The sequence below is a fragment of the Cydia splendana genome, chromosome 8, assembly GCF_910591565.1.
Source record: "Cydia splendana chromosome 8, ilCydSple1.2, whole genome shotgun sequence".
Taxonomy (NCBI): Eukaryota; Metazoa; Arthropoda; class Insecta; order Lepidoptera; family Tortricidae; genus Cydia; species Cydia splendana.
Genome location: NC_085967.1, coordinates 7,429,232 through 7,444,225, shown reverse-complemented (window position 1 = coordinate 7,444,225; position 14,994 = coordinate 7,429,232).

Sequence of the window (14,994 nt, the reverse complement as noted above, 5' to 3'; positions counted from 1 at the left end):
GCGTAATGGTACGGAACCCTTCGTGCGCGAGTCCGACTCGCACTTGGTTGGTTTTTTTTTAAATGCATTGTCTCTACATGAAATTCATGTAGGTACTACCATGGACTCGAAAATTTTGACGAATTCTTTATCCGAAGTCTAGTGAGAGTCTAGAGACTTCGGATAAAGAACATATTGTGCTATTCAAAACATATAATGCTTAAATAACATAATAAGTATTGCTTACATTAATACAATGCTGTGAAACCGATAAATGCCGTTGTTTACAAAAAAGGCCGCCTGAGCGGCGCCGTTTACGTCAGTGCTTAGGCAAGCGATATAGAACGCGACACGGTTTACCGTATAAGAAATAGATGACATTTGATTTGAAAGAACATTAGATTTATGTAGGAATTTACCATAATTAACAGTTTTGAATGATTCATGGTTAGTTTTACTAGACTTATATCGATCGGGATATGAACCGTGATTACCCTTTGTTTTCGAGCTCCCGATATATCGACGCAGTTACATGCATCTTTTTCGTTAATAATTCATAATTGTCATTTATGTGTTCCATGTTATGGACTTCCTTCTCAGTCGTTCACTTTTAGTAATGGTCGTGGTTTTACGCATGGTATGGTCGTTCTACTCGTTCTCGTGCACCTCCAGTTTTTCATAGCGTTTTTGCGAGAAATATCAGTAGGTACTCGAGCCTTTGGAGTAATTTGAAGAATACTACTAAGTAGTTTTTACGCGACTCTGCGCTTCCGAGTCTTTTAAGTCCCGTGTCAAGTCCTTCATTGAGTCTTTTAAGCGCAAATCGAAAGGTAGTCCTTTCGATTTGCGCTTAAAAGACTCCCTTTATCCCTTTCTTACAAATGCATAAGTCAAAATGACAAGTTAAGACAAACGATTCGGTATTCTAATAGCTTATAGAGGCTTGTAGCGCGTTTATGAATAATGCCATTGCCATAAGTCATTATCTAAAATTTATATGATTCTATTTGAATGGACTGGCTCATGTAGGGTCGGTTAACCTACCTAATAAGCAGACAATGTCAATGTTGGATTGATTCGATAATTTCCTTTGAGGTTTAAACACTGTATTTACCTCATAGCAAACGCGAATGGCGAAACTCATGAGAGGCACAGAGCAAGAGATATTATTATAAGGAGGATGGGGATAATAGTATACATAAACTACTTATACAGGGTGGAAAGGCACGACGATCCTTCCCGGAAGTATTAGGTCGTTTAAGTGATACAGAGACTATTGGTAATGGTAAGAATCGTTAATTGAGTAAAACTTAAAAATTGCAAAAATACTACTTTTTAACTGTGGTGATAACCCTATAGCATGTGCACATGACGGCTAGATTAAGGATCTCCGTCGGGAAAGCTCGGGGCTTTACACTTTTTTCCGATCGTTGACAGTATCGCAATGATGTATGAATGACGCATAAATGTCAAATAAATCAAATGCATGCAAAAATATTACAAACAATTTTATTACTTTCTTAGATAATTACTTTTTTCCAATATTTAATACTATCTTCTTTTCACATACGGTGTTCAAATGTACCTCCGTGTATTACAACGCCGCCGCAGCCCGTACCCGAGTATGTCGATGCACATGCGATATAGTGTATGCTCTTCGTCATTTATCCTCCGCAGAAAGCACCAATTAGCCTTTGTCTCATTTCGTCCGCAGTTTCACATTCCGTTTGGTTTGGTACACCATATCTTTTACACAGCCCCACAAATTTAAATAGCCACGAGCATCTAACATTTTTATTTGAAGAATATGACATTCAATAAGTATAGTTCAATGAAAATTTAATTTCAAACATCAGACGTCTTGTCTATTTCCTACCACGCAAGAAGGTTTGTTAGTTTGGTATTGAAGAAGTATTTATTCTTGATTTATTCTTAGTATTTCATTTTTGCAAGTTCATTTGGTGCAACTAACACAACCTACTTGTTATTTTTAATTATTTTAGATAGTTTCCAATTATTCGAAAATAATTTTGTGAAACGTGTTAAGAAACTAAAACCTTTTTATCAGTCCAGGAAACCAGAGATATTTATAAGACGATAGCGTACTTTTGAGTGGTTGTCAATGTCACCATTTGAACTGTCGTTGTAAACAATGTTGTGGTTAGTATTATTAATATTAAGGAATAACATAACTATTTCATTCAAGTATTGAACAAGTGGAACCACTAAGAAAGCGAAAATCCTGCAATGATTCTTACCGTGCTGTAAGCAGACCTAAAAATGGTTAGATGGCAACAAATTAGCATAATTTCCTGTCGAATACTGATTGTTTACAAGTAAGTTCATTGACCCTGTCACCTGTTAGGGTTAGAACAAAGTAGTTTTTTGCGTGGATGTTTAAAAGGTCATAATTTAGAAACGGTTGCCCATATTAACATAGTTTCTATGGAGAAAATATAGAGCTTAGGCTAAACTATCTCCCATTTCCGGAAAGGATCGTCGTGCCTTTCCACCCTGTATATTAATTTGAACATTTTTAAAAGCATCTTTTTTATCATCGTATAACAACTAAACTGGGTATATAGGGCAGCAGTTCAATCAGGAATTGACTTTATCAAATATCTTCCTACGTCAGCGCCGTCAGCGGATTGACGACGTCAAGATAGAGTATCAGTTTTAATCCGATGGCCGCATTTGTTAGGTACTTACCTGTTTATATATGTATCTAGCTACCTAATACTGCTAATATTACAATATGCCATCACTGTTAAAAGTAGCATATCTATCAAACTTATGTGCCATAAGTGGGTATCAATTTATTATTAATTGATAGCTTAACAAAGGATATGATAGCTTAAAGAAGGAGGTTTTCAATTCGGTTGTATGTTTTTTTTATTTTATTTTTTTATGTTTGTTACTCCATATCTCCGTAATTACTGGACCGATTTTGAAAATTCTTTTTTTGATTGTATGTATATGCATACAGCAGATTGGTCCCGTTTTTGTCAAAATCCAGTTCTGATGATGGGATCCATGAGGAATCGAGGAAACTCCTCAAATCTTAAAGGCACATATATAGTGATTTTTGTGTTTTTATCAACAAATCAAGCATATACATTCAAATGCGTGACATTTGTTGAAGTGGAAATGCTGATGTTGATCAGAATGGAACACTTCAACGACGCATACTTCACGTTTGGCGATTTGTCCTCTTCGTTATGTTTGTTAAGCAAGTTAAGTTTTTAAGCCACATTTTTGTTATGCTCGAGTTCTGATGATGGGATCCATGAGGAATCGAGGGAACTCCTCATATCTTAAAGGCATGCGTATAGAGATTTTTGTATTTTCATCAGAAAATCAAGCATTTTCATTAAAAACTGTCGCATTTGATGAAGTGGAACTGCTGATGATGATCAGAACAGAACTCTTCAACGACCCATAGTTCACGTTTGGTGATTTGTCCTCTTCGTTATGATGGGATTCATGAGGAATCGAGGGAACTCCTCAAATCTTTAAGGCATACATATAGTGATTGTTGCGTTTTTATCAACAAATCAAGCATATACATTCACAATAGTGACATTTGAGGAAGTGTAACTGCTGATGATGACCAGAAAACTCTTTAATGACGCATCTCTCGCGTTTGGCGATTTTTATTCTTCGTTATGTTTGCTAAGTAAGTTAGGTTTTATAATAGCCATACTTATGTCAAGCTCAAGTTCTGAACATTGGATCCATGAGGAATCGAGGGAACTCCTCAAATCTTAAAGGCATATGTATAGAATTTTCTGTATTGCCATCATAAAATAAAGCATTAACATTAAAAACTGTCGCGATGAAGTGGAACTGCTGATGATGATCAGAACAGAACTCTTCAACGACTCACAGAACCGAACAAAAGTGGGTTAGGTTAGGTTAGAACTGCGAGCCTTACAGAAACGAAATGCTACTAGAAAAGTGGGTGGTTTTACCTCCTTTTCTACATAGCGCACCATCTACAATAATCTTTCACCGGGCCCCATAGAAGTCGGTTTTTTTTCTTAAAAATTATCTTAATGGCGGATAGCGGAAAAGATTCACCTCACCTTTATACACAGGCTAACTATCAAAGGAAAACTAGCGTATACATATAATTCTCCCTATACATATTTATTTTCATTTGATATAACTTACCACTACGGTTGTGCTTTAAATTATCTTAAAACTCTTTCAGAGATTTTCTTTTAAGACAATAGACACAGTTTAGAGTTTGAAACAAATATATAGGTACATTGTTAAGAACACCAATAATAAAATTGGATCTATATCTGAATCCCTAAAGTCTTTTCTCCTATCTTTGCATTCCCTAATATTGTTTGTCATAATGATCAGTTGTCCTAACACTAAAAACCCTAATTTTGGTTTGCCTAATTATTGATTACTTATCCTAATGTTATTAAGCATATTTTCATTTTTGCGAGGGTCGCAGTTCTAACCCTAACCTAACCCACTTTTGTGGCAGCAAGTTCTAAAACTTAATCAATAATCTTACAATATGGAAAATAATCGTTATGACAATTGATCGTTAGGTCATGTGCCCATTAGGACTAGCCAGTTAGGGCAAGTGACTTTAGGACAAACGTTGTTAGGGATTCAGAATGACACCCAATAAAATTAAATATCTAATTCTAATGAAATAGGTACCTTAATGCTAGTTCGTATTGGTCCATACATAAACGTCAATACTACCTAATTCCGAGCCGTTATTTAGTGGTTATGCAAATAGGGCACTCGGCGCTGCGGACCCCCCGACCCTTCCAGTTTTTTCTGTTTATTTATCGCCACTGACCGTTGGGTTTCGGCTCTGATCGTTATCACACCCGCGCCGCTTGGAAACCTTAGAATTCGAAATTCAAATTCTAAAGCGACTTGGAATTTTATTCTGATCGATAGAAATACTTAGCAGAAATTACGACGTTCGTGGGGCAGGAATTAGTCTTTTTTTCGATCCAGCGTAGAGCGGTATGCTACAGAATATATGACTATGCTTGACTGTTGTCCATAATTCAAGGTTATTAGTTGAAATTGGTAACTTCTTTTGTAGACTCGAACTGATATTGCTTCATTTTATACCTACATAGTGTACAAAAGTCATTTTAATGACGAAAGAGAGATGAGTAAAGACTTCAAATGCTATTCTCGACTAAACAGAGTAAATATTAGGTTAAGACATTGTAAGAATCTTCAATTGCTTTCTGGTTCAGTGCTGTTCCGTTAAAAATGTTTCCTCGAACTTCGTTTGCTTGGCTCTAGAAGTCTAGACCGTGGCTTAAGAAGGTATATTGTAATTAGCCTCAGAGGGAACAAAGAAGAAGAAATTAAAAACGTTATGCTTGTATATTAGCCCTGGCAAGGTTTTGTGAACTTTATTCAAGGTTAACCACTTACCAGTAGGTACCTTTTTTATAGAGCGAGTCTGAGCGCTTTTTTGACATTTCCTTCTCTTGTGAATGTTAGAGGACAAACATTAGGTAAAATTGCAGATTACTCAGTACTTAAAACAATAAAATGTCTATCATAGAGTTTTGGTCACAGCGAGCTACTAATGTATTCCGAAAATGTCCGTCTATAAGAAGAGATTAGTTAGAGGTTAGCATCCATCTTTATTTAATTATTTTTAGTCTGAAACTCAGAAACTTAGACGTATATAAAAATACAAGAAGATGCGGCTAGAAGATGTTGATGTCAACTTTAGCCAGTTTTCTCCGAGACCACGGGGACAAAGCCGTTCTCGAAACATCGGGGGTTAATCTTAAAACTTAAAAACGCGATTAAGTCCCGTTGTACAATTTAATAATGTGTAAATTTAAGTTTAAATCAGTGTATATAAAAATAGCTTTAAAATATATGCCGGCATCTTTGTAGTGTGATTCCCCAGTTATCTTAAGTCCGTTTTGAAAGTGGCAGTTCATTCTTCATTCTTTCATCCCAGGCCAACATTCTGAGTTAGATTAAGTTATGCTTGCCTGTTCGGTAAACCTCACTGGGATCAAAAAGTCCCAAGACGGGTGATGTGGAGGAGGATATGTCGGAAAATGGCCAGTCACCGGCAATAATATGTTACACAACGAAGGCCGCAAAAATATCTGACACGATCTTGTTTGTAGGGCCCTAAGAGCGTGTCACATATTTTTGCGGCCCTCGAAGAGTAGGTAACATATTATTACAGGTGACTGTAACTATAACTAACAGGGTCCGAAGCGGTAGATATGAAAGCACTTCGCGGTTTTCTTCTGCATCCCCTTCCTTTTTTAGGGTTCCGTACCCAAAGGGTAAAAAAGGGACCCTATTTCTAAGACTCCACTGTCCGTCTGTCTGTCACCAGGCTGTATCTCATGATGAACCGTGCAGTTGAAATTTTCACAGAAGGTTACCGCTATAACAACAAATACTAAAAACAGAATAAAATATTTAAGTGGGGCTCCCATACAACAATCGTGATTTTTTTTCCGTTTTTCGCGTAATGGTACGGAGTCCTTCGTGCGCGAGTTCGACTCGCACTTGACCGGTTTTAATTGGATAAAGGTAAGAACTTGACCACAACCTCACATGATGGGAGGTAAAAGTGCCGATGTAGTCCGGGAATTCCGGGGTGTGGAACATGCTTACGTAAAAGATGTCTACTCACTCTAGATTAAAAAGATTCTAAATTATACCCATTCCCATTTTTGGCTTATTTGTAAGAATTTCAATTCAAACGTTTCCGTTGCCGGGCGTCAGACCGTCAACAACTCCTGAAGATGCCTCGTAGAGAGGCGAAACACGTGTCGAGTATTGTTCTTTTTTTTGGTGGTGGTTTGTTATATTTATTTGCGTATTTATTATTTTTGCGGTGGGAGGGTGGGAACATTAATTGCATTGCATGTAAATAATAGCACGTTATCTTTTCGCGGATCTTTCTTCAGCAAAGTTATATTTTGGTTTTAATTAATATGGATTTCCGCAAAGTAACGCCTGATTCATAGAATCAGTGAATAGTCACTGTTGTTCATTAGTTTTTATCACGGTTCTACATTTGGGTATGTGTTCCGTTCTGCTCCGAACCAGAACTCGATTTCCTCCTTTATCATTATCTACTTACAAATTCATAATTAGCAAAACTAAGAATTTATTCTACAAGGGCTCTTTCACATTTCTAATTATGTTGAGGCTCCATCCGCTCCACGCTATATTCCAAAAATCTAGTAAAAAAAGAAACGTTGCAAGAAATTGTACCTACACTTTCAGAAGTAGATAAATTAGAGTTGTCCAAGTTGCAGAAAATAAAAAGGTCGAATACGTCTCAGAAATTTTAGGAAAACTTCATAGGAAATTACGGTAGCGAAATATTTCGATTCCCAGACAAAAATATGAGAAGCTTCCGAATTTTTTCAATGTGAAAATTTTGCATTTTGTATACCAACAGCACATCAGTAAGAGGTAAATTTTGCGTAGGTAAGTAATGAAAATCCATTGGAACTAACCAAGCGTTCTAATATTCGCGTTGCGTGAGTCTTAGCACTTTATCGATCAAATGTTATTGATGGCGGTCTAGAAATCGGCGGCGAGTGAAAGCGACGCACAAGACATATTGCTTGAGTGATGTCGGTGCCAGGCGTATGGGCGACGGCAAGCGTATATGAAATATTGACTCGAGTTTACATTTAGTGCTAAAAGTGACTTCGCTTTGTTGACGATTGGAAGTTTATAATTGTTACACCTACTGTAACGTTGATCATGTTAATCATGTACTTACATCTTCATGGAATAAGATGACGAAATTTGGTTCTCACAGAAGTTACATAGGTAGTATGGGTACCTATTATTAAAAATAATGTCTTGTGTGTTAGCATAATAATGTTAAATATAATTCGTCCAGTACATCTCCATGGAATAAGATGACGAAATTTGGTTCTCACAGAAGTTACATAGGTAGTATGGGTACGTATTATTAAAAATAATGTCTTGTGTTGTTAGCGTAATGTTAAATATAATTCGTCCAAGTTATATAGTCTTGATAAATTTAAAATTATCAGTAAAAGAAATACATAAGTACAAAAACATTATAACTTGATGCGAATAACATATTATAAATACATTTGTGACTTGACAATAAGTAGGTACTACCTATAGGTGTTACAAATTCGTAAGAGACACTAATAGTAAAAACCGGACAAGTGCGAGTCGGACTCGCCCACCGAGGGTTCCGTACTTTTTAGTATTTGTTGTTATAGCGGCAACAGAAATACATCATATGTGAAAATTACAACTCTAGCTAGTCTAGCTATCACGGTTCGTGAGATACAGCCTGGTGACAGACGAACGGACGGACTGACGGACGGACAGCGGAGTCTTAGTAATAATAGGATCCCGTTTTACCCTTTGGGTATGGAACCCTAATAGTACCTACCTATCTAATACATATGTTTTTCCAGTCATCGCTCACCGTTTTTTTTTGTTGTACAAGAACACCAATTATGATAACCCATCTAAATTTCCTTTAACATTCATATACCTATCTATCTTCATAGTGACCTTTACTTCGTCTCTCAATATTTATATTGGTATTTACATATCTGCAAAACACTTTTCAAAAGTAAAAATACTTATACGGATAGCATTCATTATTGGCTAGTTGCATGCCAACACCATAGCCCTCATTAATCTCAATAATGACAATAATTTACCTATTCCACAACACGAATTGCGCAAAAACCACTTAAAGAGACAATGGGTGCCCATTATGAATAAAATAACCTCATCATCTGCAATTATCTGTCTAAGCCTCGTAAATTATGGTCCGCCTTTAGTAGCCGCAAAAAAGGTCTGGCTCGGGCAGACAGGTAAGCAACCTTCGCTATATATGATTACGCATAAACACAAAAGAAACAAATCCAGTATTGTAAATAACATTTGGTATTTCTGAAAAGACCCCGACAATGGTTTGGGAAAATACCGATTCGACAAATTCTTTTTTCCTTTGCCCGCGTATCGGTCAGCGCCTGAAGCGCTTATAGTTATCTGTCTTCAGCTAGACGGGTGAATAAAGTTTGGAGATATGCAGCGCTAGTTTGTGTGATATTTGAAAGTGGAACCCAAGCACCGGAGGTGCCTTGAGCGTAATAACAGTGGGGTAAAATTCGTTTCACCCGCGCGCGCATTTGAAAATGAGCTCTTTGCAGAAGCTTTAAGATTGATAATAGGATGTTGTTGTTTTTTTAATGTCTGGCATACATAAAGGGGATGCGAGGTCGGGCGAAATTTGCGCGTTGTAATGAGTCTGGGCTGACAAAGGATATTCTGAGAACGGTCCTGTTTGAGAATTTGCGCGGTCGGTATCACCATGTGGCTTTTGGATGCCTTGTACAAAAAAATTGCGATGAACCTTTGTTCATTGTTGTAGCTGTTATTTCTACAGATTTCTGTGACATTATCGGTTTCTTAATTTGGTTTTGGTTCATTATACCTAAATACTCATTCTAAATAAAAACTAATTATAGATACATATAGATGGTCCAGCAAATCTTGTCAGTAGAAAAAGGCCAGAAATTCAAATTTTCTATGAGACGATATCCCTTCGCGCCTACCGTTTTCAAATTTGCCGCCTTTTTCTACTGAAAACATCTGCTTGACCATCTATATTATATATTTTTGTCTGTGTAAAAATATATCTTTCCGTTTGATGCGTTGCAGTTTTCTGTCAAATACATATAGGTAACTACAAATAAACGGCTTTACTTTCCTCGTCAGTTATTCATCATCATCATCATCATATTTATGCAAACAAGACATTGAATGAAATACATAAAATATTTGTTAAAGTAAAACTACAGGTCTATACTAGCTATACCCCATTCTAAAATCATAAAGTTCAAACGAAACGTGCTTAATTGTCTTCTCAAACTAACAATTGCAAAATATAATCGTGAAACTTTCCAGACCAGGCGGCGTAGCACGGTCGCGTTTTTATCCCTTGTCACCATGCCTGTCACGTTCTAACAAGTATGTAAGTGCGAAAGGGACGCGCATAGTGATAGACGATAAAAATGGAACCGTGCTGCGCCCACAGATGTCGAAAGGAAGACATCGCAGACAATGGCGTTGGTTCTGATTCGTAACACGTACCAACACCGACATTGTTATTTATCGATGGACCTTATACCTTTGAAATAAGGTATACTTTGCAACAGGGTTGACGATGGTACGAAGCGGTAGTATTGTCACGTCGCGCCCCTATGGACCGCTGAACTAATATATGCTACCACTGAATCCTCGGGAGAAATGGACGGGGTCGAGCTAACTGTTTGGATGAATGTAGCATAACCGACGAAGATATGTGGATGTGTTGGTAAAATTATACAATTCGGCCTTTAACTACGTATATTATACATCTGTTTTTCCGATTGGAGTTTTCTTCGTACGAGTTACGACCTTACGACGCACGTGCCTATTAAGTCAATACAAACGTACATAATACTTGCAGAAGAAACTCTTGCCTGAAAAAGTTCTGATTAGTGAAAGCCTTTTCTATTCATGAGCCAAACTTTGAAAAATCTTTTAACATAAATCAACTTCTTCACATTAAAATGTTTCATTTTGTATTAATATTAAAGGAAAAATTTGGAGTATCGCTAGAAAAATTTGCAGTATCGCTCGCAGCTCGCAGGCGTATAATCTGCGTGATAAAAATGTGTTTAATTAATTTTTGTTATTAAACTCCTTGTTCTGGTGCCTACTTAGGTACTTGGACAGATTGCAAAATGCTACCACAGCCGGGGGAGGTCGTATCTTAACCTTTCATATGTGTATGTGTGGCGGTCAATAATTGTGGGTTGAGCTGTGTAGAGCAAACTATTGTAAACTAAAGAAGCCGAAAAAATATAGCCACAAAACCTTGTACCTTACAGCTGTAGATATAATTATGTACAGTCACCTGCAATAATATGTTACTCTTCGAAGGCTGCAAAAATATGTGACACGTTCTTATGGCTGAATAAATAGGATCGTGTCAGATATTTTTGCGGCCTTCGTCGTGTAATATATTATTGCAGGTGACTGTACCTAACCAAAATATATTTTTCCATCATTTACTCATGGAAGAGTATAGTCGTCAGTTGGTCGTCAGTCATGTCCTCATGTTTACTATGTACATATGTATACTTACACATTTATTCGTATTTCAACATGTACTCTAGATCTAAAATATATCAATTTTACCTGTTTATTTCTGGAGTATCACTCTGCTTGGTGTGATTATCTACATGGAGATCGGTCCGATAGTTTAATAATCGGCGGACTTAATGTGTAAATATTACTTAAAAACAATGCTCATCTTACCTTGATACAGAGTGTTGAAAGTATATAATTCTTGAATAAGCAAGAATTATAGACAAGCCAAACAGCAACCAATATTGCATGAGTGACACAACATGACAACCTCAGACTCAGGCAGCCATATCAGACAATTGACCATTGAGTTAAGCTCATTTGTGGCTAAACCTCTTTAGATAGTATGTTTATAGACTTTATGACTTTGTAGATACTGTGCGGAAAGAGAAGGAAGAGTCGTAGAAAGAATGAAGGTAGAGTCGGACCAAGAAAGGTCTGCAGCGGATTTGATAGCCCACGCAGTGCAAGTGTCATTTATACGTCATAATTTCATAGAAGTTTTGACGTTTAAAATAACATGTGCACTGCGTGGGCTATCAAATCCGCTGCAGACTTTTCATGGACTGACTCTTGCTTCCATTCTTGCCTTGCTTGCATTCCACGACTCTTCTCTTTCCGCTCAGACTCTATTCGATAAATAAGCAGATGCGCTGGCAACACTAGTCCTCATCATGGCGGCGGCTGTTGCGGGCGCGCTGTGTGGAATTAATTAATTGTTTTATTTACTTACAAACAATAGTATTTCCACTAAGAATAAACTAGATTGATGATGGAAAGAGAACATCACAATAGCTAAATGATGAAATAGTTATATTATGTATAATAGATATATAGTAGGTCAAGCAGATCTTGTCAGTAGAAAAAGGCGGCAAATTTGAAAAATGTAGGCGCGAAGGGATATCGTCTCATAGAAAATTTGAATTTCGCGCCTTTTTCTACTGACAAGATTTGCTTGACCATCTATAATTTGAAGGTCGCATCGCTTCGGAAATACTGCGGGCGACAGTTCATTCCACAGTTTAGCTGTTTAGGGCAGGAAAGTTCTGGAAAAGCATATATTATGGAAGGTAGGTATTTGTAAAATCCGTCTAAGCTCCGGAGTAGGTAAAAGTAGGTATATACTTACTGGAAAAATGGTCGTGTCATCTTCCTTAGTGATTTTCGCCTTCAGCAACACCTAGGTATATACATACCTACCTCCTCAAATGGGCACCCAAGGCACCAAGGCAACTTATGTGTCGAAATTAGCTAACCACCTAAGTGTCGAAAGTCGAAATAAACGAAATGGAATTTTCGTCATAAACTAAAAAATGAAGACGTTAGAACTTACCTAACCCACTCCAAATATAAAAATAACATCGACCCCTTTCAAATACCAAAACCAACGCGGAATGCATGAAGAGATAAAAATTCAGTCCCGGCGTTTTTAATAAAATTACCGACGACGAGCCCTGAGCCTGGGACGATTCCAAACGCTCACTAAGCGACGTCTAATCTAAAGCCACAATAACCAGTTTAAAACTGATCTCAAATACTGTAACGACTCTAGAAAACTGTTATACTGGTCGTCAACGCGTTTGACTCGCCTACATTCTGTAAGCAATTGTATTAACAGCTCAGGCCCGAGGGGTGAAGGTGAGGGGAGGGGTGGGGCGGAAATTGAAAACCTCGGGCTTCAACCCTCGCTTATCTTCGCTCACACTTTTATGGGCGCACTGGAGTGTGGTCTGACCAGTGAGTTTTCACGTAATTGGGATTGGATTACTTGTTATTAGTTTCAAAATTAGGTTAACTAGGTAAGGTACGGTCCAGTTCACCTTAGTATAGGTACCTACTTACATATTTCCAAAAGTATAAGCCGACGTTCCGAAAATAAGTAGGTAGGTACTTACTTCAACGGGACATCTAAGCAGTTTGTTCTTAGTCTATATTAGCTACTGCATTTTATTAAATTCATTTTCTAGTACTTTAATTCAAATAAGTCCTGTATTTTTTCCCTGATTCTCCTTGTTCTATTTTATTTTGTCTTCAACTGATGCTGTTAGTACATAAAAAAAAACATTAAAAAAAATTGATAACAATACGTACTCTACTTAATGCGTAAGTAACTAAGTACATTTCAAAATAATAGCAGTCCTTTAAAACATGACCAAAAGCGAAGCGAAAACTACGAAAAACTCCCGCAACCGCAAGAGAGAAACCTCTTTTATTATCCCACTACAATCGAAATTCAACCTAACACCTAATAAATAGAGTAGGTATTAGATACGATTGTGTCGTATTATTGCGTACTTTGTCTTACACAGACGAGACAATGGGTCGGCCGGTGGTTATCCCATCCATCATTGTAATGCCCATTGAGACGTCACTTTTCCCGGTGCCAGCCACGCTGCGCTGGCCCTAACGACTGTTTCTAAAGTATAAAATATGAGAATTAGAATATCCTAGAAGTTATATCGTACATCCGTAAATGTCAGGTTGGTTCACGTTTTCGTCATTCGATGTCTGAATTCATTCACCGAGTCAGTCTCAAAATTCTCAGAATGCCAGACGCAGCGAAATACTAGTATAAAAGAAAAAAAAAATGAAAATATTTATTTTCAGGCAACTATTGGCCCATAGATAAATACCTTAAAACTAGCATACATATTATTATAAAACATATCTTAAAACTATTATGTTGCAGTGTCAGGGAGCCGGCCGCGGAAACGCCGGTACTTGACATGCACTCTTCGGCCAAAACTCCTCTTTGCTGAGCTAGGTGGTGGTGATGTAGTGAGAGTGAGATCTGCGGTCATATCTATCAGTGACACGTCATAAATCTCATAATCACAATGTCATTAGAATTCATCTATTTATTTATGGGTTAGTCTCATAATTTTAATTTATTTCTGTAGGTATACGAGTAAATATTTTTCTTTTTTGATCCTATTTAAAAGCGTTAAATCCAATATAGAGTCTGTGCGGAAAGGGAAGAGTCGTGAAATGTATGGGGTCCAATACATTCCACGACTCTTCTTCTTCCTCACAGACTCTAACCTAAATATGGGTAAGTAAGTAAATCAATCGACTTACTAAAATGGTCTGAAGAACATTTAATGGAGCATTCCACGGGCTGTCCCGTACAAACGCATTTTATTTCCTGTGTTGAGACTTTTTTTCGGTATTTAAAGCAGGCGATAATCGCTGTGCATATTTTCTGTGCATATTTTTGACCATTTGTCATAGAAAAGGAAACTCTTATACCTGCAAATCTTCACAAAATTCGCATTTGTACGGGACAAACGGTGGACAATTTCATGGAATGCTCCTAATTTACTTTTGCAAGAGTAGTTTTCTTCGTACCTGACTGCAATTTAACGCTATAGAGTAGGTACCTTCCTGCTAAATCAAACACTAGGAACTACTACATAGGTTAAATTTATATATTTACAGATAAAAAAGGCACCTGTAATTAAATCAAATCTTTACATAGGTTAAATTTATATATTTACAGATAAAGAAGGCACCTGTAATTAAATCAAATCTTTTTTTCATTCGTAATATGAGAAAAACATTAAAATGAACGCGGAGCGCAGAGCCGCTACTGCAAAAGGTAGTAAAAATATAAATAAAATTCAGTATGCGAGCAGGAAACAGGTGCGCGAGCTGTGATTTGCTGACAACTCGATTCTGACTGAATATTAAAGCGTGAGAAACCAACAAAAGTACCTACCAATATGCGTAGTCTCAATTTGGTAATTATTATCAGGTAAGGCAAAAGATAGGTACCAACTGATATCAAAAGTATGGTGGTAAACGGATAAGCGTCACAACGTTCACAGAAAG